The sequence below is a fragment of the Pinus tabuliformis genome, chromosome 2_1 (assembly GCF_031772625.1).
Source record: "Pinus tabuliformis cultivar Carrire ecotype Pingquan chromosome 2_1, CPIR1, whole genome shotgun sequence".
Classification (NCBI taxonomy): Eukaryota; Viridiplantae; Streptophyta; class Pinopsida; order Pinales; family Pinaceae; genus Pinus; species Pinus tabuliformis.
In genome coordinates, this window is record NC_142299.1 from 554,185,852 (window position 1) to 554,213,058 (window position 27,207).

The following is a 27,207-nucleotide window of genomic DNA, read 5'->3' on the forward strand; positions in this document are numbered from 1 at the left end:
AACTTTTGTTTTTAAATTTAACTTTTAATTTCTTACTTTGCATATTTTAAAATTTAAAGGTTAATTATTTTCGTTTTTTTATTTAAAGTTACTTTTATTTTTGTTTTTAAATTTAACTTTTAATTTTTTACTTTGCATTTTAAAATTTTAGGGTTAATTATTTGGTTTTTTTTTTTTTTTAATTTAATGTTACTTTTCTTTTTGTGTGTAGACCTTTAATGAATCTAATTAATATTCCCTATTCTATATTTAGGTAATTTTTGCTTTTTGGGTAACTTTTTGCCTTTTTGAGCTGTTGTAATTAGTATTTCTTGGATTGAACCATAGCATTTAGTTAAGGGAGTTATAGCTTTCCACGGGGATTCGAGGGGATCCGAGGAATCCGAATTCGAGCCGTTTATTCATAGCCGTTTCATCATTGTTCAACGCGGATTTCAAAATGGCAATCTGTCGCCAATTTTTTCAAGATGTGTTCAATTGTTTCAAGACGTGTTACATGAATCTGTTCGACCATAGGTCAGATTGAATATAAGTCAGATGATATATATGAAGGTCGTGTGTTCGACTCACAATGTTGTTGCCTCTGTATCTGTATCTTTGTTGTATCTGTATCTTTGTTGGGAGAGCCTCATGTGTTGGATCCACAATGTTGTTGCCTCTGTATCTTTGTTTGGTCAGAATGAATATATAAAGGTCCTCTGTTCGATCAACGCTTTTCTATATCTTTGTCGGGTCCTGTGTTCGATCCAAGCTCCTCTTTCTCTTTGTTGGGAGAGCGGCTCTGTATCTTTGTTTGGAGAGCGTGAGACTGCCTCAGACCGAATATATGAAGATCGTGTGTTCGATCCACATGAAGATCGTGTGTTCGATCCACGCTCACCACAGCTAGCACTTCATAATTCCACTTCAAATCACGTTGGAGGTAAGGAGGCCATTTCTGTCCATTCAATTTATCTTAACATTCTTGACGCATGCGTCTTCTTCTTCGATCTTTGTTTTACTTCTTCTTCGATCTGTGTTATTTTTGTTTTAAAGTCTTGATTATAAAAAATTCCCTCAACTATGGATTTGGTTTATTGATAATTTTGTTTGCGGAATCCTTGTTTTAAAGTGTTGTTAATAGAAAAATTCAGCAACTATGCATATCGTTTTGGAAAATTTTGTTTGTACATTTTAAACCATACTTTGTTTTAAACTAGGGTTTATAATTTTTTCCGGCAACTATGGATAACTTTGTTTGCAAATTTGAAATCAGGCCTCTTTTTCCAGGGTTGTTTTAAAGTAAGGTTTATAATTCTTTTGTGGCACTATAGATATCGTTTGTGAATAATTCTGTTTGTAGACTTGAAACCATGCAACTATAGTTTGTGAATAATTCTCTTTGTACATTTGAAACTATGCATCTTCTTTGAAAATAAAGTAAGGTGTATATTTTCCTACAAATATGCATAGAGTTTATGGATAATTTTGTTTGCACATTTGAAATGTTGATCACTTGTTTATAATTTTTTTTCTGCAACTATAAGAAATACTTATTGATATTTTTGGTGTTCTATTATAGATTTGTTAACACATTGAAAACTGTGAGCACTTCGTCATCAAGATTCAGCCTCAAGTACTATATAGGCTCAATTACTATATCAGGCCAACAGTGTGGACTGAATTTTTGGATTATGGTTAACAAGGCATCAATCATAGATACTTGTAGGCACAAAATCATGATCTGAAAACGGAGATTACAACCTTGACTTCATATAAATTCTTGTAAACATGCATCTCTTTGGGGGTTTGTCAAACTATAGATTCGAAAAGTTTTTTGGGTGGGTGATACACTTTGATGTCTTTTTTTTTTAACTATATCTTAATATGAAAATGGATTCAACTTTTTTTTATTGGAATTGGAATTTGGTGCTAAAATTATATATTTTTGAAATTTTTAATATACAAATAAATTTAACTTTGTAAATTATATTTTGAAATGTATTTTTAATATTTTCAAATATAAACATGTAGAAATAATGTAAGAATTTGAATTTGACACTTATATCATATATTTTTGAAATTTTTAATACACAAATAAATTTAAAATAGTTAGAATTATTTTTATTTTTTTTAAATATAAGAGGAAAATGTTGTGAGGTGTGTTTAATTTCTTTTAATGTTCACAGGTCTTTCAACTTTGATATTGAAAATCATAACTTCTGTTTTGTTATAATAGTTGAAATAGTTGAAATAGAATGAAGGTATCAAAATACATCTTAGTGTGCCAATACATTAGAAATACACAAATGCATTAGACGTACATCTTAGCGGCCAAGGTATTGAAGGAATACCAACAGTAATCTTGTGTTTCAACCACCTTAACATCATTTGGTCCAATGACTAGGAAGATATTTGTAATTCCATTTGAGTCCACATATGTGAGATTATAATATCATTATTATTGGTGTTCCACCTTACTTAGTGGAGGTTTTACGAAGATTGGTTGTGTTTGGTTTTACGAAGTTTGGTTGTGTTTTGTATCTGTAAGTTACTTAGGGGTTTCGAGAATTTATGTCTATGGGGATTGAGTTTTTACTTGATTTTATTTTTTTAATATTCTATATAATTAATATATTGATTTTAAATAGTTTTGTAAATTAAGAATATGAGTTGTGTTAGTTTTCTATAAAAATTTTACAAAAAAAATAAAAAATAATTAAATTGTTGTTTTCATAATTACTTATTTATATTGTAAATTGTTATACATGTTACTTGTTATGTTGTCATATATATATTGATATATATTATCACTATAAAGAATGAATCAATAAGTATCATAAATGAAGGGAATGAAATGATATGTAATTTTGATTTCTTTCTTAGGTTTTCTGAGGAGGCCAAGGGGGAGGTGGAGGTGGAGGTGTTGGACGAGGAGGAGGTGAAGGTGGTTGTGGAGGAGAGGAGGTGGTTATGGAGGAGGTGGAGGTGGAGCAGGAGGATATGGTGGAGGAGGAGGTGTAGGTGGAAGAGGTGGTAGTGATGGTGGAGGTGGAGGAGGAGGTGGTGGAGGTTGAAGTGGTGGAAGTTAAGGTGGTGGAGGAGCTGGAGGTGGAGGAGGAGGAGGTGGCAAAGGTGGTGGAGGTAGAGGAGGAGGACGCGAAGGTGTTCGAGGAGGTGGTGGAGGAGGAGACAGAGGTGGTGGAGGAGGTTGTGGAGGAGGAAGAGGTGGTGTACATTGGGGAGATGGTGGAGGAGGAGGAGGAGGAGGAGCAGGTGGTGGTGGTGGTGATCGTGGTGGAAGAAGAGGAGGAGGTGGCAGAATCAGAGGTAACAGAGGATGGGGAGGTGGAGGTGGAGGCAGAGGCAAAGGAGCAAGTGGTGGAGGAGGTGGAGGAAGAGGAGGTGGTGGTGGTGAAGGTGGAGGTGGAGTTGGAGGATGAGGTGTTCGAGGAGGAGGAGGAGGAGGAGGTGTTGTTGGTGGTCAAGGTGGAGGTGGAGGTGGAGGAGGTGGAAGGGGAGGATGAGGTGGAGGATGAGGAGGATGTAGAGGTTCTGGAGGAGGTGGAGTTGGACATGGAGGAAGAGGAGGTAGTGAAGGGAGTTGTGGAGGTGGATGTGGAGGTGGTGGAGGAGGTGTAGGAGGAGGGGGAGGAGGAGGAGGAGGTGGAGGTGGAGGTGTACGGTGGAGGTGGAGGTGTACGAGGAGAAGGAGAAGGAGGTGGTGGTGTAGGAGTTGAAGCTAGAGGGGGAGGTGGAGATGGAGGTGGAGGTAGAGGAGGTGGTGGTGGAGGTGGAGGAGCAGGAGGAGGTGGAGGTGGATTTGGTAGACGCGGTGGTAGTGGAGTCAATAATGTGAAAGTGAAGGTGGAGGTGGAGGTAGAGGAAATGGTGGTGGATGTTAAGGAGGTGGAGGAGGTCGTTGGGGAGGTGGTGGTGGTGGTGGAGGAGGTAGATTAGAAAGAGGAGGCAAAGGGGGAGGCATAAGTGGTGGAGGTGGTTGAGGTGTAGGTGGAGGAAAAGGAGGCGGAGGAGGTGGAGGTGGAGGTGGAGGTGGAGGAGGAGAAAGAGGAGTTGACAATAGAGGTGTAGGGGGAGGGGGAGGCGTTGGAGGTGGTAGAGGAGGTGGAGGTGGAGGTGGTGGAGGAGGAGGTGGTGTGGGATGTGTAGGTGGTGGAGGAGGAGGTGGTGGTGGTGGAGGTGGAGGTGGAAGAGGTGGTAGTGATGGTGGAGGTGGAGGATGAGGTGGTGGAGGTTGAGGTGATGGAAGAGGTGGTGGAGGTTAAGGTGGTGGAGGAGGAGGAAGAGGTGGCAAAGGTGGTGGAGGTAGAGGAGGAGGAGGAGGCGGAGGCGGTGGAGGAGGTGGTGGAGGAGGAGGCGGAGGAGGAGGGGGATGAGGCGGTGGGGTGGAGGTGGAGGTGGAGGGGGACGAGTAGGTGGAGGAGGAGGTGTAGGTGGATGTGGATGTGGAGGAGGATGAGGAGGAGGTGGAGGAGGAGGAGGAGAAGGAGGAGGTGGTGGTGGTGGAGGAGTTGAAGCTAGAGCTAGAGGAGGAGGTGTTGGATGGTGGAGGTGGAGGAGGAGGAGGTATAGGAGGTGGATATGGTGGAGGAGGAGGTGGAGGTGGAGGTGGAGGTAAAGGAGGTGGTGGTGGAGATGGAGGAGGAGGAGGAGGTGGAGGAGGAGGTGGAGATGGTGGTGGTGGAGACAATAGTTTGAACATGGAGGTGGAGGTGGAGGTAAAGGATGTGGTGGTGGGGGTGGAGGTAGAGGAAGTAATGGTGGATGTGGAGGAGGTTGTTGGGGAGGCGGTGGTGGAGGAGAAGGTAGATTTAGAGGACGAGGAAGAGGGGGAGGCATAGGTGGTGGAGGTGGTTGAGGTGTAGGTAGAGGATAATGAGGCAGAGAAGGTGGAGGTGGAGGTGGAGGTGGGGGAAGAGGAGGTGGTGGAGGAGGAGGTGGAGGTGGAGGAGGAGAAAGAGGAGTTGATGATGGAGGTGGAGGGGCAGGGGGAGTAGTTGGAGGTGGTGGAGGAGGTGGAGGTGGAGGTGGTTGAGGAGGATGTGGCGTGGGATGTGTAGGTGGTGGAGGAGGAGGTGGTGGTGGAGGAGGTGGAGGTGGTGGTGGAAGATTTCGTGGGGGATGTGTAGGTGGTGGAGGAGGAGAAGGAGGAGAAAGTGGTGGAGGTGGAGGTGGTGGAGGAGGAGAAGGTGGTGGAGATGGACGTGGTTGAGGAGGTGGAGGTGAAGGAGAGGAGGTGGTGGATTAGGATGAGGAAGAGGAGGAGGAGGTGGAGGTATGCAACCTAATTTATGATTCATGTCTTAAATTCAACTGATTGATGTCTTAGGGGCATCAAATTATTTTAAATATTACAAATGTTGTACATTGTCGGCTAGTGATATGTAGCTTGACAATTGTTGACATACTCATAGTTGATGTTCTAATTGTTGCACTTTAATAACAATTCCATGAAAATAATCAATAACATTGACATCTTCTACTTTTACTCTCCTCCCTTCTCTAAACCACTATCATTCCTCCTGATGTAGTTTGCATTAATATTTTTCTCTTTTAAAACCTAATTCTCATGGGTAGACTTTTCTCGAGGTTGAGTTACCTGTCGTGAGAACGATTCTCAATTTACAAATTATTGAGTTTATATCTGATTGCATATTGATGATAAATATATTGGGAAAATATTAAAAATATTGGGCTCTGTGATATAATGTTTGTTCTAACTCTTTCTTTTCTTGGGAAAATTCTTCATGAGCCTTTTGAATTATAGTGGATATATTTTCATTCCCTTGAACTATGAGTCTATCTTGAAATTTATTTTCATCAGCAGTAATTTTCTCACTCTGGTCGACCAATTGTTGTACAAACTATTGGATTGCAATAAGTAGATCATTAATTCCACTTGGATTGTTGTTATTAAGTTTGTCTATTTCCTGGTTTTAACATTCCAACTAAATCTCCATTTTTTAATTGTTGTCTCTGCTAAACTTGCTACAATCCAACATCCAATTTTGTAAGTATCATTATTCAATGCATCTTTAAGAATCAAATTATTTTATAATCATTTTATAATCATTATATATTGACAATTAGTTACAAATACATGTTTTATGACGGTATAACTTTAAATATTTGTGTTTTTATTTTATGTAATGTATTGGTTTGTTTGTTTGTGTTTGTATGTCTATAAATTATTGAACACAAAAAAACAATTAGACTAACTTTATACCAATAAATTATGTGATGATTTTAAGCATGCATAGTATCCAATGCAAGAATTACACTTCAAATGAATTGAGTGCTTGCATAACTTATCTATGTTAAATTTAATAAAAGTTCACTTATTTTAGTAAATGACCATGACATCATGAATGACAATGTATTCTTTTTTGTAACCACCACTATTCAATGTGTGTATTTTAAAATGACAACTATTTATAATTAATATATTCTTGTTATTAATTACAATTTTATGTTTTATGGTAGAATTTCAAATTCTTTTGATTATAGTTTATCTTGTGTATATGTTATATAATTGTTTTAACCAAACATAAATATCATATATAGCAATTACACTTTAAATGAGTTGAATTTGGGCATTAACTTATTTTATGTGAAAATTGATATTCAACTTAATAACATCCCATTTATTTCTACAAATGATCATAACTTCTATTAATTAACACACATTTCAATAATAAAAATAACTATAATATCGCAAATGATTATGATGATAAAATTTTTGCAAGCACAATTACTCAATACATTTAAAATATATAACACAATACATTTAAAAAATATATCGAGAAACGTTTATCATAATCTGCCAGAAATTTTACACTTTATAAATTAATTAGCTGGAAATTGATGCTTTATAGGGATAGAATTTTCAAATGTGTTTTTTATTCTTTTATTATGGGTTTATTTTTTGTGTTCTTTCTTTCCTTTCTCTGTAATGATTTTACACATAAATTTGAATCCTCTATTATAACTAACTGATGTTCATTTAATTTCTTTACAATTATTTTAATCAAAATATATTTCAGAAATACAAATGTGGAGTTGAGTTCTTATCCTTTGATTTATATTTGTGTTTAATTTAATAAATTAATTTTCAAAGAAAAAGTATAATTCATTTAAAAGATACACAACTATCTTTTTTAAACATGCTAAATATGTACTTTTCAAGGTTCTTATGTTTCCTCTAATTGCAAAAGTGAATTGTAATAAGCCTTGGCAAATTTCTATTAGTACCCTTTTAAATGAAGATGCTTCTAACAAGTAAAATTTGGTCAAATGATGTATCATAGCTGTGGCATATGACAATGTAAATATTTATTTTTAGTAATATAAAAGAAAATTTGGTTTTTTGTGTTCTCATTCTTGAAAACTTATTAAAGGCTTACATTTGAGATTAGACTTATAATTCACAAGGAAAGAGTTATGTCCAAGAAGAGGCAAGATAAAAATGTAAAAAAATAAAGGTTCTCTTTTTTGCTTGAGTTGAATTGTTGGTTTTGTAGATGACCAAGGAAACACATCTCTCAAAATAAAAATTTCATGAGTGCAACTAACTTAAAAGGTTTTTTGGAGATAAAACGTGTTGGATAGAATATAAAAGGGATATTTGGAAAGAATTATTGTTATCATACCCAAAATGTAGCAAGATGTTGTTAACGGTCAAGGAAAGGTAAATTGGAAAAGGACTACTATTTGTTCTCCTAGGAAGTAGGAGTTACATCTTTGGGGGAACTACCTGGAATCATAGTTCTTTGTTGGGAGAAATGCAATAACCTTTAAACTATTTCCAGCAAGAAAATCTTAGATAATCTTAGATAAGTATATTTTAGTCTATGTGGGTTTCCCAACAAAAAAAAGGAATACACTTGAATGTGTGCAATGATGCAAAAGTTATATAATAAATTAAAGAAGCTTGTTTGGATGAATATATATAAACACACACAGTAACCCTTATTCACCTGTAAAAATATAGTTTGTTGTAATATACTATAGAAAAGAGTTATTGTAGGTAAGAAAAATAAATTTATACATAGTTTAACTTGTAGAAAAATAAATGTATCCCTAGGTTAGCTTGCTATATGCCAAAGGACAGGAATCATGCCAATTGGCCATGGAACAAGCAGTCTTCGGTAAATTAATAATAACACCTAAAGTACAACCTTTCCAAACTCCCATGACAAGGGTTCAACACAGCTCTTGCCTAATTTTTGTATTCTCTTCTTCAAATAAAATTATAGTAATAGTAAATTATATACAATCGTTATGTAGAAACAAAACATATAGAGTTGACATGAATATCTAATGTGTACTCATAAAATATAAATAGAACAAATATTATAGTATTGTAAAATTTTGATGGAATCACTTCATTACACGTAGTAACAAGCAAATAATTTGCATGAATTGTTCTTAGGAATAAAAAGAAAGATTTACATTGTACTATTTCCTCATAATTAAATATTTTCATTAACAAAGAGATGGTAAATCCCTTGAATTTAAATTGATATACATGGCTTGTTTTGAGTGTGGGCCCCTTTGGGAAAAGCCCTAGCTAGATAAGGGTTTTATTTACACTCGAACAACATCAAATTTCCTCGCAGCCAATAAGACCTTAGTAATTGTTTTAATAAACACTTAAATAAAAGTTACAAACAATTTTTAAAATGTTATAAAATTCTTAGGGCTTAGTGTTTAGTATTTGGGATTTAGGGCTTATGGATTAGTGTTTGGGGTTTACGGTTAAGGGTTTACGGTTTAGGGATGAACAACCCCACCTTAGGGGGGGTATCCACTACTACATATTACACATAATGCATTCATCCTGTGGAGCCTCAAGGAGTTATGAAGAAAAATAAATAAAAGGAAATAGGTTTATGAATAAGGATGGAAAAACAAAGGTCGAGGCATCTCATGTACCACAATTTTCTCCCTCCTACGCTCACATACCCAGGTGTGGTCTTCCCTTATTATAGATACTCATAGAATTCCTAAGGTTTATGGTTTAGGGATTAGGGTTTGGGGTTTAGGGTTTATAAAATTTTAGTAAATTATTTTAATAAGCACTTAAATAAAAGTTCCAAATAGTTTTTAAAATGTTATAAAATTCTTAGGCTTTGGTGTTTAGGGTTTAGGGTTTATAACACTTCAGTAAATGTTTTTAATATAAACTTAAATAAGAGTTACAAAACACTCTTTAAAATGTTATAAATGGAAGTTCGAAAGAGACATAGAACTGATGAGAGTTGAGTGAATGCAACAAAAAATAAAGAAAAAAAGTGTTAGATATCATATTGAATTACCAAGTAGATTGATATTGAAAAGGTCCCATACAAGAATAGTATGTCATAATATATATTAAAGGAAATTCTAGCAAAAATTAATTTACAAATAGACGTTACCTCAACCTCACCTACAACTAGCGAACAAGTTCCTCTAGTAGAGTCAACTACACCCAACACTTGAGCTCCATAAATAAAGAAAGGGTAAAAGAAACACCTAGTAAAAAATTTGACTTAAGGCATGCTTGAGATACACAAATATTTTATGCCCTAGAAAATTTTATGAGATCAACCAAGAAAATCTTTTAAAGAAGGGTGTTGGATAGTAGCAAGATTTATCAAAGACAACAATAACAAAGGGATATTTAGTTAGAATGTTAGAACGAGTAAATAGAACAACTTAATATCAATAATCCAACAAAAATTGAATATCCACTTATTGCAATATAATATTTTGTACAACAATTGGTTGACCAAAGTGAGCAAATAATTTCTCATGTAAATAAATTTCATGATAAAGTGATAGTTCAAGGGAGTGAAAATATATCCACTCAAATTGAAAAGGCTCACCAAGAATTTTTCCAAGAACAGGAAGAGATAGAAAAAAAATTATATCACAGAGCCTAATATTTTTAATATTTTCCCAATATATTTATCATCCACGTGCAATCAGATATAAACTAAATAATTTCTAATTTGAGAATTGTTCTCCCGACAAGTAGCTCAACCTCAAGAAAGGTCTACCCATGAGAATTAGGTTTTATGGGAGAAAAATATTAATCCCAACTACAATAGGAGGAGAGATAGTGGTTTAGAGAAGGGAAGAGAGTAAAAGTATAATTTTCCAATTCCGTTAATTATTTTAATGGAATTGTTAATAAAGTGCAACAATTAGAACATCAATTAGTACTTCATCAACAATTGTCAGGGTACATATCACTAGCCAACAAGGTACAATATTTGAAATATTTCATATAATTTGATGCCCATGAAAGTATACTTGTATGAAAATGGTATATATTGGATCAACATCTTCAATTTCTTGCACCAACTTATCAACCAACATTCCATATGACTTCAACACCAACACCTGCAATAGGATAATCATCTCGGTCATCTTTCTGACAACATAAATTCAATTTCTTTGAGGCAAGATTTTAGGATGTGGTCTCTCTTCCTAACAACATCACGCTCAGGAATTTGAAGTTGAATGTTCCAATAGGTCACCTAGGGAAGGGAAAATAAGAGGAGTTAACATTTTAAATACTGTAGATGTAATTCAAAAGGGTCTCACTGACCATGAAACTAGACTTGCTAATTAGCAAACCACCCTTATGGCCGAACTTTTATTTCATTTTAAGAATTTAAATTTTTTAATTTATAGTGTGTGAAATTTTGTACAAATTTTGTAAGACTTCAAATCTTTCTTCCTTGTCACAAAGAAAGAATTAAGGGTAGGGCAGATGTTAGAGGGGCTAGTCAACTTAGTTGACCATCCCAAATAATTCAAGAATTGATATTAAAAATTCGACCAACTCTCTAGTCGAGTCAACAGTCTAAGTTAAATAGGCTAAATTGGTTTTGAAAATTAAATATAAAGTGACACTTTGTTGGTTCTTTGCTACATTGTTTCTCTTCTATTCCTATGTTCCTTATATTCATGTTATTTCTTGTTTTCCTTTCTACTAGTAACCAATGGTCATTGTGTAGTATATATCATTTTTTTGGAATATCTTACTAAAATATAAAATGTTGTAAAATATTGGTGGTTCTTTCAATGAATTGTAAAATCTTGTAAAATATTAGTGAATCACTCAATTGATTATAAAATCATGTAAGTTATTGGTGAACCCTTCATTTAATATTTACATCAAGTTATTTTTCCTTCTTATGGATTTATTCTCTAATAGAAAAATAGCTATCCAATTACTTCACTTGAAATAAACCAACATATGTAGGATTTGGTGGTTCATCACCATCTATAAGTTTTTCAACTCCTTGATGTGTAACTATTATAGTAATTGTTTCGTTTTCTTCTTCAACCAATACACAATTTTTTGAAATTACACAAAATTCTCAACGAGATTGAGCTAAAAACAAAATATGTAATGAGAGTTAATTTCCCATATGATAAAAAATTAAATTAACAGAAACTCATTTAAAGCCACAATTTTCGAATTCAAAAATACAACCCACAAAGAAAAATGTTCATTACTTAGTATAACATGTTACAAAACAAGTATCATCAAAGGATTTCAACTTCAAAAATGACAATGCACTAAACAGTCTCTCATCCTCCTCTAATTACATGTATTTCTCCTTTAGCCTTTCGCTCAAAAGTATAATTTGATTAAAGGGATATTTTTTCCATGACAATAGATCCCATACGATGATCACATAGAAAGCTATAACATAGGTCATTTTTCCATACAAATAGCCAAGTAGAACATATTTCTATTTCCTAATAAAAATTTTGAAATAAAATACAAGATAAACAATGGATTCTCTAAAAAGTGAAGAATCTTAGGTTATGCTAGAAAGTGAACTGGAAATTAAACTTTTCAGTAAACCATTAGATATATAAAAAATTAATAATAATTACACAAAAGATGTGGAATACCCAAATAATAAACAAATCCATATATGATTCCCAATATCCTATGTTTCTCATGTAAACCTAAAAAAAGAACATAAGGCTTCTTATTAAAGAAACAACGTTAACTTTAACCAAACACTTTTTAAATCAATGATGCTTGGATGAAACCAATCATTCCCAAACAAATGGTTCCTTAAACAATAAAATGAGAACTACAAATGTTTAAGGGACTAATAAAATTAAAAAAAATAAACACAATCTTTTATTCTTAAAAAATTATTCATATTCTTGGCCAAGATATTAATTATCATTTAATAGTAGGATATTATGTGTGTGAAGAGATCTATTCTAGGTTCACGAGATTTTAGCTTTCATTTCCACTAGTGGAGAATAGAGTGAAAATTTAATATTGGAATTTAAGAACAATAATCTTAGAAGACGAGAAAGGCTTTCATTAGAATATCTCTTATGGATGGTCATTGTCCAAATTTATTACCCTTCATGGCCTATTTTTATCATAGGGAGAACTAAGGACCTTTTCATTGTACATATATAATAAAAATATGATCATTTTTAGTAGAAGAGTTGCAATAGGAGGTGATGTAGGTGTTACCTATCCTGAACAATGTGTGTTATTGAAAAATTATCTCCTTGTTAATGAAAATTATTATCTTTTCCATTGATTGTATATCTATTTTATTATATTTTATTGTTTTCCTAAAATATATTTATTAATTTATCAATAACCATCAAAAAATTATATTTTTATGTTATAATATTATTCTCTTCCAAATCACTTGGAAGGTGTCTTGCGCATCTCACCTTCATTCAAAGGGGGGCTTTCAGTATTAGTGAGGTTAGTGAAACATTAATATGTGTATAATGGTTTCATTATATTTTTATTTGTATCCTTTAAAATATACTTCTAAAGAAATAAATGGGAATGCATTCAATATTTGCATAATATCAATAAAAGTCATTAAGACAAACTAGGAAAGCTATATAAATTAAATGAATCAAACAACAAATAAATTTGAATACATGATAACCATCAAAATGGTTACTCCTTTATTCCTATTAAATTTCATAGATTAAAAAAAAAGACATTAATTAAATTATAACTTTATTTAAAATTATATTGTGATTATTTATAAAAATATTTTTTTGCATGCATACTTCAACAACAACAACAAAAAATCTTAGTGGAAAAGTTAAGTAGTTAAATATGTCAATATGACTATGAATGTTCAAATAGATTCCATGGGGTTTAAATATATGTCATCAACCTAATAACTAAATTATAACTATGGAAGATCTATTCTTCTGATTAGCATAATTGCAGGCATATCTATTTTGGAATTTATAATCAATTTAAGTTAAAATAAAATATTAACATTAAATTAACAAACTAGGGAAGCAATGTAAATTAAATGGATCGAAGTGAAAATAAAATCCAATCCATGATAATCATGAAACGAGTACCCCATTATACCTATCACATTTTATAGATTAAAAGAAACATAAAAATTAACTAAATTATAATTTTATTACAAGTTATATTGTGATTATTTATAATTATATTTGTTTATATGCATATTTCAACAAAAAATAATCTTAGTGGAAACTTTTAGCAGTGAAATTTAGCCCTTGGATGAAATTAAATGGTTTCAAATTTTCATTGAAATACTTGTTTGTATCATAATGAATTATTAATAGTAGACACAAAATTATTTTATAAGAAACTTAGTTATGGAGGTTAGTACTACCTTATTTTAAGGGAGAAAAAGAAAAAATAAAACGGCTCCTAAAATTAGGTGCCACTAATTTCCATTTACCCCAATTTTCAAGGACAAGGATTTATGGTAGCCATTTATCCCCTCTCATTTGGTTTAAAATGGGCTCTTTATTTCAGTGACCCTTATATCATGGTATTGTGATTAATTTGCAAAGAACAACCCACATTTAAGTATTCAATAATCTTCTTTCCATTTTTTAAGTTTTCATACTAGGCTTGTGTATTTGATTTACATTCCAATACCTAGTGCGTGCTCTCCTTTCCCTCTTGAATTTTTTGTTTAATATAACTATAATTTTTTTTTTGGAAAATCCCCAAAATTGGTCTTTTTGTATTTAATTCTTGGAGAAAAATATCGTTTAGTTTTTAATTTGTAGCAGCCATGTGGGTGGGGTTGTCGTTAAGTTCGTTGAATCAACCTCCAATGCTTTCATTTTTTTCTTGAAGTCCTTGAAAAATTGATAATAGAGGTTTTCTTTTCTTTTTTTCTCATGTAGCCTAACTGATAGAAAAAATGGCCTTTTTCTCATAATTCTTTCTAGCTGATTTGAGTCAATGAAAGATCACAATATTTTTCGAAATTGTATTGCTGGATTCTAATGAAAAGGCCAATTCCTCCATAAGTAAGACTGTACATTTATTTGCAAATAATATTTATATAATCTTTATTCTATTAGAAATAATATTATTTATATTTATTGTTTTATTCTTAATGATGGTCACTCCGAAATATTGTATTTCTTCAATATTCCTTTTCTTTGTTAAGGGTGATTCATAATACAATAATATTAAATTATAAATTATATTCCCTAAATACAAAATGGTATATAATATATTTATATTAACTAATATAATTTATTATTATAATATTATTGATAATTAATATTAAAAAAATATTTTTAATTTATTATTGTGGTAAAATATTTATTAATTAGCGTAGCTAATTATTATAAGATTTCAAGAATGAGGATATCATGTATAAAAATATTATGCACAATATTTTATATTTTGTTAATATACCATGTAATAATAGAGTTTCTCTAATAATTTGAAATAGGATTTGGTTATGCAAGATAATGATATTTTCAAGGATTGTTTCACTATGGACATGTCTAGGAATAAATTGAAGATAAGTAATCATTTCTAGGTTAGAGAAAGAAATAAGTGATTCACACCTCCATAGTAATGCTTGAGAACAACAAATTTTGGAGATTAGTTGGTCCATCTTAAGGATTATAATTATTGAAACAAGAATATAATTTGAAGTAACAAAAAATTATGTTTGTTTCAATTTTCTTGGATTTTGTAATAGTGTGATACCTTTTTAGTTATAATGGAGTAATCACCTTTGTTTTATCATAGAAAATCTCACACAAAAGTGTGCTAAGAGTCATGTAATATATTTTTCTATTACTTATTCAATTTAAAGTTTAACTAATTGGTACCAACTAAACCCGTTAACTTCATAAATTTGGTTCTCATATTCAACCAACGAAGTATCTCCATTGAAAACATATACCAAAATCTAAAAGTGTCAAAAGGAAAAATTTAAATACTCTTATTGAAGTCTACTATCCATATTCAAGAAAGTCATAAAGTTATTGAGAACAAAGTGTTGTATGCACAACTAGTTTATAGGGTTATATGTCAAGTAGATTTGATTGAATTTACTCTTCCTCCACATTTAAGGTATGTTCTAAATTATTTAGTATAAGAAGGTTACTATATGCCAATTTCAAGCTAAAATTTAGGTAGAAATGGATTCTATATTTTATGTTTTATGTTGAAACTACTAGTTTTTTACTTTAAAAGTAGATAAATATTATTTTAAAATTTAACTTTTAATTTTTTTTTGTTTTGCCATCAACCATTCAGTCTTTATAACTTTGAAATTGTCAATCTTTTACCTCAAAAGAAATTAACTTTTGTTTTTAAATTTAACTTTTAATTTCTTACTTTGCCTATTTTAAAATTTAAAAGTTAATTATTTTGATTTTTTTATTTAAAGTTACTTTTCTTTTCGTTTTTAAATTTAACTTTTAATTTTTTACTTTGCATTTTAAAATTTTAGAGTTAATTATTTTGCTTTGTTTTTTTTAATTTAACGTTAATTTTATTTTTGTGTGTAGACCTTTAACGAATCTAATTAATATTACATATTCTATATTTAGGTTACTTTTTTCTTAACTTTTTTTTTTTGGTTAACTCTTTGCTTTTTTGGGCTGTTGTAATTAGTATTTCTTAGATTCAACCATAGCATTTAGTTAAGGGAGTTCGAGCAGTTTCCAGGCGGATCTGAAGAATTCGAATTCGAGCCGTTTATTCATAACCGTTTCATCATTGTTCAAGACGGATTTCAAAATGGAAATCTGTGGCAATTTTTTTCAAGATGTGGTCAATTGTTTCAAGACGTGTTACATGAATCTATTCGATGATAAGTGAGATTGAATATAAGTGAGATGGAATATATGAAGGTCGTGTGTTCGACTCACAATGTTGTTGCCTCTGTATCTTTGTTGGGAGAGCCTCATGTGTTCGATCCACAATGTTGTTGCCTCTGTATCTTTGTTGGGAGAGCCTCATGTGTTCGATCCACAATGTTGTTGCCTCTGTATCTTTGTTGAGAGGGCGTAGTGAATATATGAAGGTCGTGTGTTCCATCCACTTTCCTCTGTATCTTTGTTGGGTCAGACTGAATATATAAAGGTTCTCTGTTCGATCAACGCTTCTCTGTATCTTTGTCGGGTCCTGTATTCGATCCAAGCTCCTCTTTATCTTTGTTGCCAGAGCGGCTCTATATCTTTGTTTGGAGAGCGTGAGACTGCCTCAGACCGAATTTATGAAGGTCGTGTGTTCGATCCACGCTCAACGCAGCTAGCACTTCATAATTCCACTTCAAATCACGTTGGAGCTAAAGTAAGGAGGCCATTTCTGTCCATTCAATTTATCTTAATATTCTTGATGCATGCCTCTTCTTCCTCGATCTTTGTTTTAATTCATCTTCGATCTCTGTTATTTTTGTTTTAAATTCTTGATTATAAACAATTCGCGATATCCTTTATGGATAGTTTTGTTTCCACATTTGAAGCCATGTTTTATTCTGCAACTATGGATTTGGTTTATTGATAATTTTGTTTGCGGAATCCTTGTTTTAAATTGTTGTTAATAAAAAAAATTCAGCAACTATGCTTATCGTTTTGGAAAATTTTGTTTGCGCATTTAAAACCATGCATCTTTTTGGAGCCTTGTTTTAAACTAGGGTTTATAATTTCTTCCCGTAACTATAGATAATTTTTTTGCAAATTTGAAATCATGACTCTTTTTCGAGCGTTGTTTTAAAGTAGGGTTTATAATTTTTTTGTGCAATTATAGATATCATTTGTGAATAATTCTATTTGTACATTTGAAACCATGCAACTATGGATATGGTTTGTGAATAATTCTCTTTGTACATTTGAAACTATGCATCTTCTTTGAGTTTTAAAGTAACGTGTATAATTTTTTAGTACAAATATGCATAGTTTTTATAGATAATTTTGTTTGCACATTTGAAACCTTGAGTACTTGTTTATAATTCTTTTTCTGCAACTATAGGAAATACTTATTCATATTTTTCATGTTCTATTATACATTTGTTAACACATCGAAAAATGTGAGCACTTCGTCATCAAGATTCGGCTAGGCACAAACTTATGATCTAAAAACTGAGATTACAACCTTGACTTCATAGAAATTCTTGGAAACATGCATCTCTTTGGGGTTTGTCAAACGAAGGATTCGAAAAGTTTTTTGGGTGGGTGATATACTTTGATGTCTTTGTTTTTTTTTACTATATCTTAATATGAAAATGGATTCAACTTTTTTTTATTGGAATTGGAATTTGGTACTAAAATTATATATTTTTGAAATTTTTAATATACAAATAAATTTAACTTTGCAAATTATATTTTTAAATATAAAAATGTATTTTTAATATTTTCAAATATAAACATGTAGAAATAATGTAAGAATTTGAATTTGACACTGATATCATATATTTTTGAAATTTTTAATACACAAATAAATTTGAAATAGTTAGAATAGTTTTAATTTTTTTTAAATATACGAGGAAAATGTTGTGAGGTGTGTTTAATTTTTTTAATGTTCACAGCTCTCTTCAACTTTGATATTGAAAATCATAACTTCTGTTTTGTTATAATAGTTGAAATAGAATGAACGTATCAAAATACATCATAGTGTGCCAATACATTAAAAATACACCAATGCATTAGATGTACATCTTAGCAGCCAAGTTATTGAAGGAATACCAACAATAATCTTGTGTTTCAACCACCTTAATGTCATTTGGTCCAATGACTAGGAAGATATTTGTAGTTCCATTTGAGTCCACATAAGTGAGATTATAATATCATTATTATTGGTGTTCCACCTTACTTAGTGGAGGTTTTACGAAGCTTGGTTGTGTTTTGATTTTACTAAGTTTGGTTGTGTTTTGTGTCCCTAAGTTACTTAGGGGAGAATTTATGTCTATGGGTATTGAGTTTTTACTTGATTTTATTTTTTTAATATTTTTTATAATTAGTATATTGATCTTAAATAGTTTTGGAAATTAAGAATATGAGTTGTGTTACTTTTCTATAAAAATTTTACAAAAAAAATAAAAAATAATTAAATTGTTGTTTTCATAATTACTTATTTATATTGTAAATTGTTATACATGTTACTTGTTATGTTATTGTATATATATTGATATCTATTATCACTATAAAGAATGAATCAATAAGTATCATAAATGAAGGGAATGAAATGATATGTAATTTTGATTTCTTTCTTAGGTTTTATGAGGAGGCCAAGGGGGAGGTGGAGGTGGAGGTGTTGGACGAGGAGGAGGTGAAGGTGGTTGTGGAGGAGGTGGAGGTGGAGCAAGAGGACATGGTGGAGGAGGAGGTGTAGGTGGAAGAGGTGGTAGTGATGGTGGAGGTGGAGGAGGAGGTGGTGGAGGTTGAGGTGGTGGAGGTTAAGGTGGTGGAGGAGCTGGAGGTGGAGGAGGAGGAGAAGGTGGTGGAGGTAGAGGAGGAGGGGGTGGAGGCGGTCGAGGAGGTGGCGGAAGAGGGGGTAGAGGTGGTGGAGGAGGTTGTGGAGGAGGAGGAGGGGGTGTAGGTTGGGGAGGTGGAGGAGGAGGAGGAGAAGGTGGTGGTGGTGGTGTTGGTGATGGTGGTGGAGGAAGAGGAGGAGGTGGCAGAAGCAGAGGTGACAGAGGAATGGGAGGTGCAGGTGGAGTTGGAGGCAAAGGTACAGGTGGTGGAGGAGGTGGAGGAAGAGGAAGTGGTGGTGGTGAAGGTGGAGGTGGAGTTGGAGGATGAGGTGTTCGAGGAGGAGGAGGAGGAGGAGGTGGTGTTCGTGGTCATGGTGGAGGTGGAGGTGGAGGAGGTGGAGGGGGAGGATGAGGTGGAGGATGAGGAGGATGTAGAGGTTCTGGAGGAGGTGGAGTTGGACATGGAGGAAGAGGAGGTGGTGAAGGGAGAGCTGGAGGTGGAGGTGGAGGTGGTGGAGGAGGAGTAGGAGGAGGTGTAGGAGGAGGGGGTGGAGGAGGTGGAGGGGGAGGAGGAGGGGGGGAGGAGGTTGAGGTGGAGGAGGATGAGGAGGAGGTGGAGGAGGAGGAGGAGAAGGAGAAGGAGGTGGTGGCAGAGGAGTTGAAACTAGAGCTAGAGGAGGAGGGGGTGGATGGTGGAGGTGGAGGAGGAGAAGGTATAGGACGTCGATATGTTGGAGGGGGAGGTGGAGGTGGAGGTGGAGGTAGAGGAGGTGGTGGTGGAGGTGGAGGAGAAGGAGGAGGTGGAGGTGGTGGTAGTGGAGTCAATAGTGTGAAATTGGAGGTGGAGGTGGAGGTAGAGGGTGTGGTGGTGGAGGTGGATGTAGAGGAAGTTGTGGCAGATGTTGAGGAGGTGGAGGAGGTCATTGGGGAGGTGGTGGTGGAGGAGGAAGAGGGGGAGGCATTGGTGGTGGAGGTGGTTGAGGTGTAGGTGGAGGAAAAGGAGGTGGAGGTGGAGGTGGCGGGAGAGGAGGTGGTTGAGGAGGAGCTGGAGGTGGAGGAGGAGAAAGAGGAGTTGGCAATGGAGGTGGAGGGGGAGGGGGAGGAGTTGGAGGTGGTAGAGGAGGTGGAGGTGGAGGTGGTGGAGGAGGCGGTGGTGGAGGATGTGTAGGTGGTGGAGGAGGAGGTGGTGGTGGTGGAGGTGGAGGTGGAAGAGGTGGTAGTGATGGTGGAGGTGGAGGATGAGGTGGTGGAAGTTGAGGTGGTGGAGGAGGAGGAGGAAGAGATGGCAAAGGTGGTGGAGGTAAGGAGGAGGAGGCGGAGGCAGTGGAGGAGGTGATGAAGGAGGACACGGAGGTGGTGGAGGAGGAGGAGGGGGTGTAGGTTTGGGAGGTGGTGGAGAAGGGGTGGTGGTGGTGGAGGAGGAGGAGGAGGAGGAGTAGGTGGTGGTGGTGGTGATGATGGTGGTGGAGGAAGAGGAGGAGGTGGAAAAAGTAGAGGTGACAGAGGAGGGGGAGGTGGGGGTGGAGGCAAATGAAAAGGTGCAGGTGATGGAGGAGGTGGAGGAAGAGGAGGTTGTGGTGGTGAAGGTGGAGGTGGAGTTGGAGGATGAGGTGCTCGAGGAGGAGGAGGAGGAGGTGGTGTTGGTGGTTGAGGTGGAGGTGGAGGAGGGGGAGGATGAGGAGGATGCAAAGTTTCTAGAGGAGGTGGAGTTGGACATGGAGGAAGAGGAGGTGGTGAAGGGTGAGTTGGAGGTGGAGGTGGAGGTGGTGGGGGAGGAGGAGGAGGAGGAGGAGGTGGGGTGGAGGTGGAGGTGGAGGAGGATGAGGAGGGCGAGGAGGAGGTGTAGGTGGAGGTGGAGGTGGAGGAGGATGGGGAGGAGATGGAGGAGGAGGAGGAGAAGGAGGTGGTGGTGGTGGAGGAGTTGAAGCTAGAGCTAGAAGAGGAGGGGTTGGATGGTGGAGGAGGATGAGGAGGAGGTATAGGAGGTGGATATTGTGGAGGAGGAGGTGGAGATGGAGGTGGAGGTAAAGGAGGTGGTGGTGGTGGAGGAGGAGGAGGAGGAGGAGGTGGAGGTGGAGGTGGTGGTGGTGGAGTCAATAATTTGAAGGTGTAGGTGGAGGTAGAGGATGTGGTGGTGGAGGTGGAGGTAGAGGAAGTAGTGGTGGATGTGGAGGAGGTGGAGGAGGTGGAGGAGGTTGTTGGGGAGGCAGTGGTGGAGGAGAAGGCAGATTCAGAAGAGGAGGCAGAGGGGGAGGCATAGGTGGTGGAGGTGGTTTAAGTGTAGGTGGAGGATAATGAGGCATAGGAGGTGGAGGTGGAGGTGGGGGAAGAGAAGCTAGTGGAGGAGGAGAAAGAGGAGTTGACGATGGAGGTGGAGGGGGAGGGGGAGGAGTTGGAGGTGGTGGAGGAGGTGGAGGTGGAGGTGGTTCAGGAGGAGGTGGCGCGGGATGTGTAGGTGGTGGAGGAGGAGGTGGTGGTGGAGGATTTCGTGGGGGATGTGTAGGTGGTGAAGGAGGAGAAGGAGGAGGAGTTGGTGGAGGAGGAGAAGGTGGTGGAGATGGACGTGGTTGAGGAGGTGGAGGTGAAGGAGAGGAGGAGGTGGATTAGGATGAGAAGGAGGAGGAGGAGGAGGTAGAGGTATGAAACCTAATTTATGATTCATGTCTCAAATTCAAATATTAATTTGTCACTCTCTTCTCCATTGTTGAAAATGAAAGCTACAATATCATGAATCCAGAACATATCTCTTGACATACATAATATCCTACCATTAAATTATAAGTAATACATTTAGGAATATCTATCATGAATCCAGAACATATCTCTTGACATACATAATATCCTACCATTAAATTATAAGTAATACATTTAGGAATATTTCCCCTATGCACAAATATAGTCATTCAAGTACATGGAATTTCTTTAATGTTTAGATCTAATATCTTGGCCAAGAATTTGAAGCATTTTTCAAGATTTTTTTTTTTAACTTTTATTAGTCCCTTAAACACTTATAGTTCTCGTTTTATTGTTAAATGAACCATTTCTTTGGGAATTCCTCGTTTCATCTAATTATCGTTTATTTAAAATGTATTGGGTTAAAGTTAACATTATTTCTTGAATAAGAAGCCATATGTTCTTTTTTTTTTTAGGTTTCCTTGAGAAACATAGTATATTAGGAATAATATATGGCTTTTTATATTATTATTTGGGTATTCCACATATTTTGTGTAATTATTATTGATTTTTTATATATTTAATGGTTTAAGCAAAAAAAAAAAATTCTAGTTCACTTTCTTGCATGACCTAAGATTCTTCAGTTTTTAGAGAATCCACTGTTTATCTCGTATTTTGTCTCAAAATATTTATGAGTAAAGGGAAATATGTTCTTGGCTATTTGTATGGAAAAATGACCTATGCGCTAGATTCCTATGTGTTCATTGTGCGAGATCTATTATCATGGGAACAACATTCCTTTAATGAAATTATACTTTTGAGGGAAATGCTAAAGGAGCAATACATGTAATTAGCGGAGGATGAGAGAATCTCTAGTGTATTATCATTTTTGAAGTTGAAATAATTTGATGATACTTATTTTTTAACATGTTATACTAAGTAATGAACAATTTTCTTTGTGGGATGTATTTTTGAACTCGAAAATTGCGGCTTTATATGAGTTTGTGTTAATTGATTTTTTTATCATATAGGAAATTAACTTTCATTACATATTTTTTCTTTTACTCAATCTCATTGAGCATTTTGTGTAATTCCAAAAAATTGTGTATTCATCAACAATTATAGAGTTTTGATTGAAGAAGAAATCACTAGTTACTATAATATTTACACACCAAGGAGTTGAAAAACTTATATAGATGGTGATGAACCACGAAATCCTAAAGATTTTGTTTTATTTGAAGTGAAGTAATTGGATAACTATTTTTCTATTAGTGAATCAATGCATAAGAAGGAAAAGAAAACTTGATGTAAATATTTAATGAGGGAACCAATAGTTTACAAGATTTTATAATTAACTAAATGAATCACTAAGATCTTACAAGATTTTCAAATTCATTGAAAGAACCACCAATATTTTACAACATTTTATATTTTAGTAAAATATTCCAGAAAAACGATATATAATATACAATGAACATTTGTTACTAGTAGAAAGGAAAACAAGAAATCACATGAAGATAAGGAACATAGGAATAGAAGAGAAGCAATGTAGCAGAGAACTAAAAAAGTGTTAGAATTTATGTTGTAAGAAAGATGATCGAGATGATTGTGCTATTATATGTGTTGGTGTTGAAGTCATATGGAATGTTGTTTGATAAGTAGTTGGTGCAAGCACTTGAAGATGTTGATCAAATATAAACTATTTTCATACAAATATACTTTCAGGGGCATCAAATTATTTTAAATATTACAAATATTGTACCATGTCGGCTAGTGATATGTACCCTGGCAATTGTTGATCTACTGGTATTTGATGTTCTAATTGTTTCACATTATTAACAATTCCATGAAAATAATCAATAACATTGTCATATTCTACTTTTACTCTCCTCCCTTCTCTAAACCACTGTCTCTCCTCCTGATGTAGTTGGCATTAAGATTTTTCTCTTTTAAAACCTAGTTCTCATGGGTAGACTTTTCTTGAGGTTGAGTTACCTGTCGCGAGAACAATTCTCAAATTAGAAATTATTGAGTTTATATCTCATTGCATGTCGATGATAAATATATTGGGAAAATATTAGAAATATTGAGCTCTGTGATATAATGTTTTTTCAAACTCTTTCTTTTCTTGGGAAAATTCTTCGTGAGCCTTTTGAATTATAGTGGATATATTTTCATTCCCTTGAACTATGAGTCTATCTTGAAATTTATTTTCATGAGCAGTTACTTTCTCACTCTGGTCGACCAATTGTTGTACAAACTATTGGATTGCAATAAGTGGTCATTAATGCCACTTGGATTGTTGTTATTAAGTTTGTCTATTTCCTAGTTCTAACATTCTAACTAAATCTCCATTTATTAATTGTTGTCTCTGGTAAAGTTGCCACAATCCAACATCCAATTTTGTAAGTGTCATTATTCAATGCTTCTTTAAGAATCAAATTATTTTAAAATCATTTTTAATCATTATATATTGATAATTAGTTACAAATACATGTTTTATGATGGTAGAACTTTAGATATTTTTGTTTTTATTTTATGTAATGTATTGGTTTGTTTGTTTGTGTTTGTATGTCTATAAATTATTGAACACAAAAAAACAATTAGACTAACTTTATAACAATAAATTATGTGATGATTTTAAGCATGCATAGTATCCAATGCAAGAATTACACTTCAAATGAATTGAATTCTTGCATAACTTATCTATGTTAAATTTAATAAAAGTTCACTTATTTTAGTAAATGGCCATGACATCATGAATGACAATGTATTCTTTTTTGTAGTCACCACTATTCAATGTGTGTATTTTAAAATGACAAATATTTCTAATTAATATAATCTTATTATTAATTACAATTTTATGTTTTATGGTAGAATTTCAAATTCTTTTTTATTATATTTTTTTTGTGTATATGTTATATAATGGTTTTAACCAAACATAAATATCATATATAGCAATTACACTTTAAATGAGTTGAATTTGGGCATTAACTTATTTTATGTGAAAATTGATATTCAACTTAATAACATCCCATTTATTTCTACAAATGATCATAACTTCTATTAATTAGCACACATTTCAATAATAAAAATAACTATAATATCACAAATGATTATGATGATAAAATTTTTGCAAGCACAATTACTCAATACATTTAAAATATATACCACAATACATTTAAAAAATATACCAAGAAACTTTTATCATAATCTCTAGAAATTTTATACTTTATAAATTAATTAGCTGGAAATTGATGCTTTATAGTGATAGAATTTTCAAATGTGTTTTTTATTCTTTTATTATGGGTTTATTTTTTGTGTTCTTTATTTCCTTTTTCTGTAATGATTTTACACACACATAATATCAATCTAACGACAAGAAAAGTTTGAATCCTCTATTTTAACTAACTTATGTTCATTTAATTTGTTTATGATTATTTTAATCAAAATATATTTCAGAAATACAAATGTGGAGTTGAGTTTTTATCCTTTGATTTATATTTGTGTTTAATTTAATAAATTAATTTTCAAAGAAAACGTATAATTCATTTAAAAGATATACAACTATCTTTTTTAAACATGCTAAAGATGTACTTTTCAAGGTTCTTATGTTTCCTCTAATTGCAAAAGTGAATTGTAATAAGCCTTCACAAATTTCTATTAGTACCCTTTTAATTGAAGATGTTGCTAACAAGTCAAATAGGGTGAAATTATTACATGTGAGATTAGACTTATAATTCACAAGGAAAGGGTTATGTCCAAGAAGAGGCAAGATAAAAATGAAAAAAAATAAAGATTCTCTTTTTTGCTTGAGTTGAATTGTTGGTTTTGTAGATGACCAAGAAAACACATCTCTCAAAATAAAAATTTCATGAGTGCAACTCACTTAAAAGGTTTTTTGGAGATAAAACGTGTTGGATAAAATATAAAGTGATATTGGGAAATAATTATTGTTATCATACCCCGAATGTAGCAAGATGCTGTTAAGGGTCAAGGAAAGGTAAATTGGAAAATGACTACTATTTGTTCTCCTAGGAAGTAGGAGTTACATCTTTGGGGGAACTACTTGGAATCATAGTTCTTTGTTGGGAGAAATGCAATAACCTTCAAACTATTTCCAGCAAGAAAATCTTAGATAAGTATATTTTAGTCTATGTGGGTTTCCCAACAAAAAAAGGAATACACTTGAATGTGTGCAGTGATGCAAAAGGATATTATATAATAAATTAAAGAAGCTTGTTTGGATGAATATATATAAACACACACAATAACCCTTATTCACCTGTAAAAATATAGTTTGTTGTAAGATACTATAGAAAAGAATTATTGTAAGTAAGAAAAATAAATTTATACATAGTTTAACTTGTAGAAAAATAAATGTATCGCTAGTTTAGCTTGCTATAGGCCAAAGGACTGGAATCATGCCAATTGGCCATGGAACAAGAAGTCTTGGGTAAATTAATAATAACACCTAAAGTACAACCTTTCCAAACTCCCATGACAAGGGTTCAACACAGCTCTTGCCTAATTTATGTATTCTCTTCTTCAAATAAAATGATAGTAATAGGAAATTATATAAAATCGTTATGTAGAAACAAAATATATAGAGCTCACATGAATATCTAATGTGTACTCATAGAATATAAATAGAAAAGATAGTATAGTATTGCAAGATTTTGATGGAATCACTTCATTACAGGTAGTAAAAAGTAAATAAATTGCATGAATTGTTCTTAGGAATAAAAAGAAAGATTTACATTGTACTATTTCCTCATAATTAAATATTTTCATTAACAAAGAGATGGTAAATCCTTTGAATTTAAATTGATATACATGGCTTGTTTTGAGTGTGGGCCCTTTTGGGAAAAGCCCTAGCTAGATAAGGGTTTATTTACACTCGAACAACATCAAATTTCCTCGCAGCCAATAAGACCTTAGTAATTGTTTTAATAAACACTTAAATAAAAGCTACAAACATTTTTTGAAATGTTATAAAATTCTTAGGGTTTAGTGTTTAGTATTTGGGGTTTAGGGCTTATGGATTAGTGTTTGGGGTTTACGGTTTAGGGTTTAGGGTTTAGGGATGAACAACCCAGCCTAGGGGGTGTATCCACTACTACATATTACACATAATGCATTCATCCTGTGGAGCCCCAAGGAGTTATGAAGAAAAATAAATAAAAGGAAATAGGTTTATGAAGAAGGATGGAAAAACAAAGGTCAAGGCATCTCATGTACCACAATTTTCTCCCTCCTACACTCACATACCCAGGTGTGGTCTTCCCTTATTATAGATACTCATAGAATTCTTAGGGTTTATGGTTTAGTGATTAGCGTTTGGGGTTTAGGGTTTATAAAATTTTAGTAAATTATTTTAAGAAGCACTTAAATAAAAGTTCCAAATAGTTTTTAAAATGTTATAAAATTCTTAGGCTTTAGTGTGTACGGTTTAGGGTTTATAACACTTTAGTAAATTTTTTTAATATAAACTTAAATAAAAGTTACAAAAAACTCTTTAAAATGTTATAAATGGAAGTTCGAAAGAGACATAGAACTGATGAGAGTTGAGTGAATGCAACAAAAAATAATGAAAACAAGTGTTAGACATCATATTGAATTACCAAGCAGATTGATATTCAAAAGGTCCCATACAAGAATACTATGTCATAATATATATTAAAGGAAATTCTAGCAAAAAATAATTTTACAAATAGACGTTACCTCAACCTTACCTACAACTAGCGAAGAAGTTCCTCTAGTAGAGTCAACTACACCCAACACTTGAGCTCCATAAATAAAGAAAGGGTAA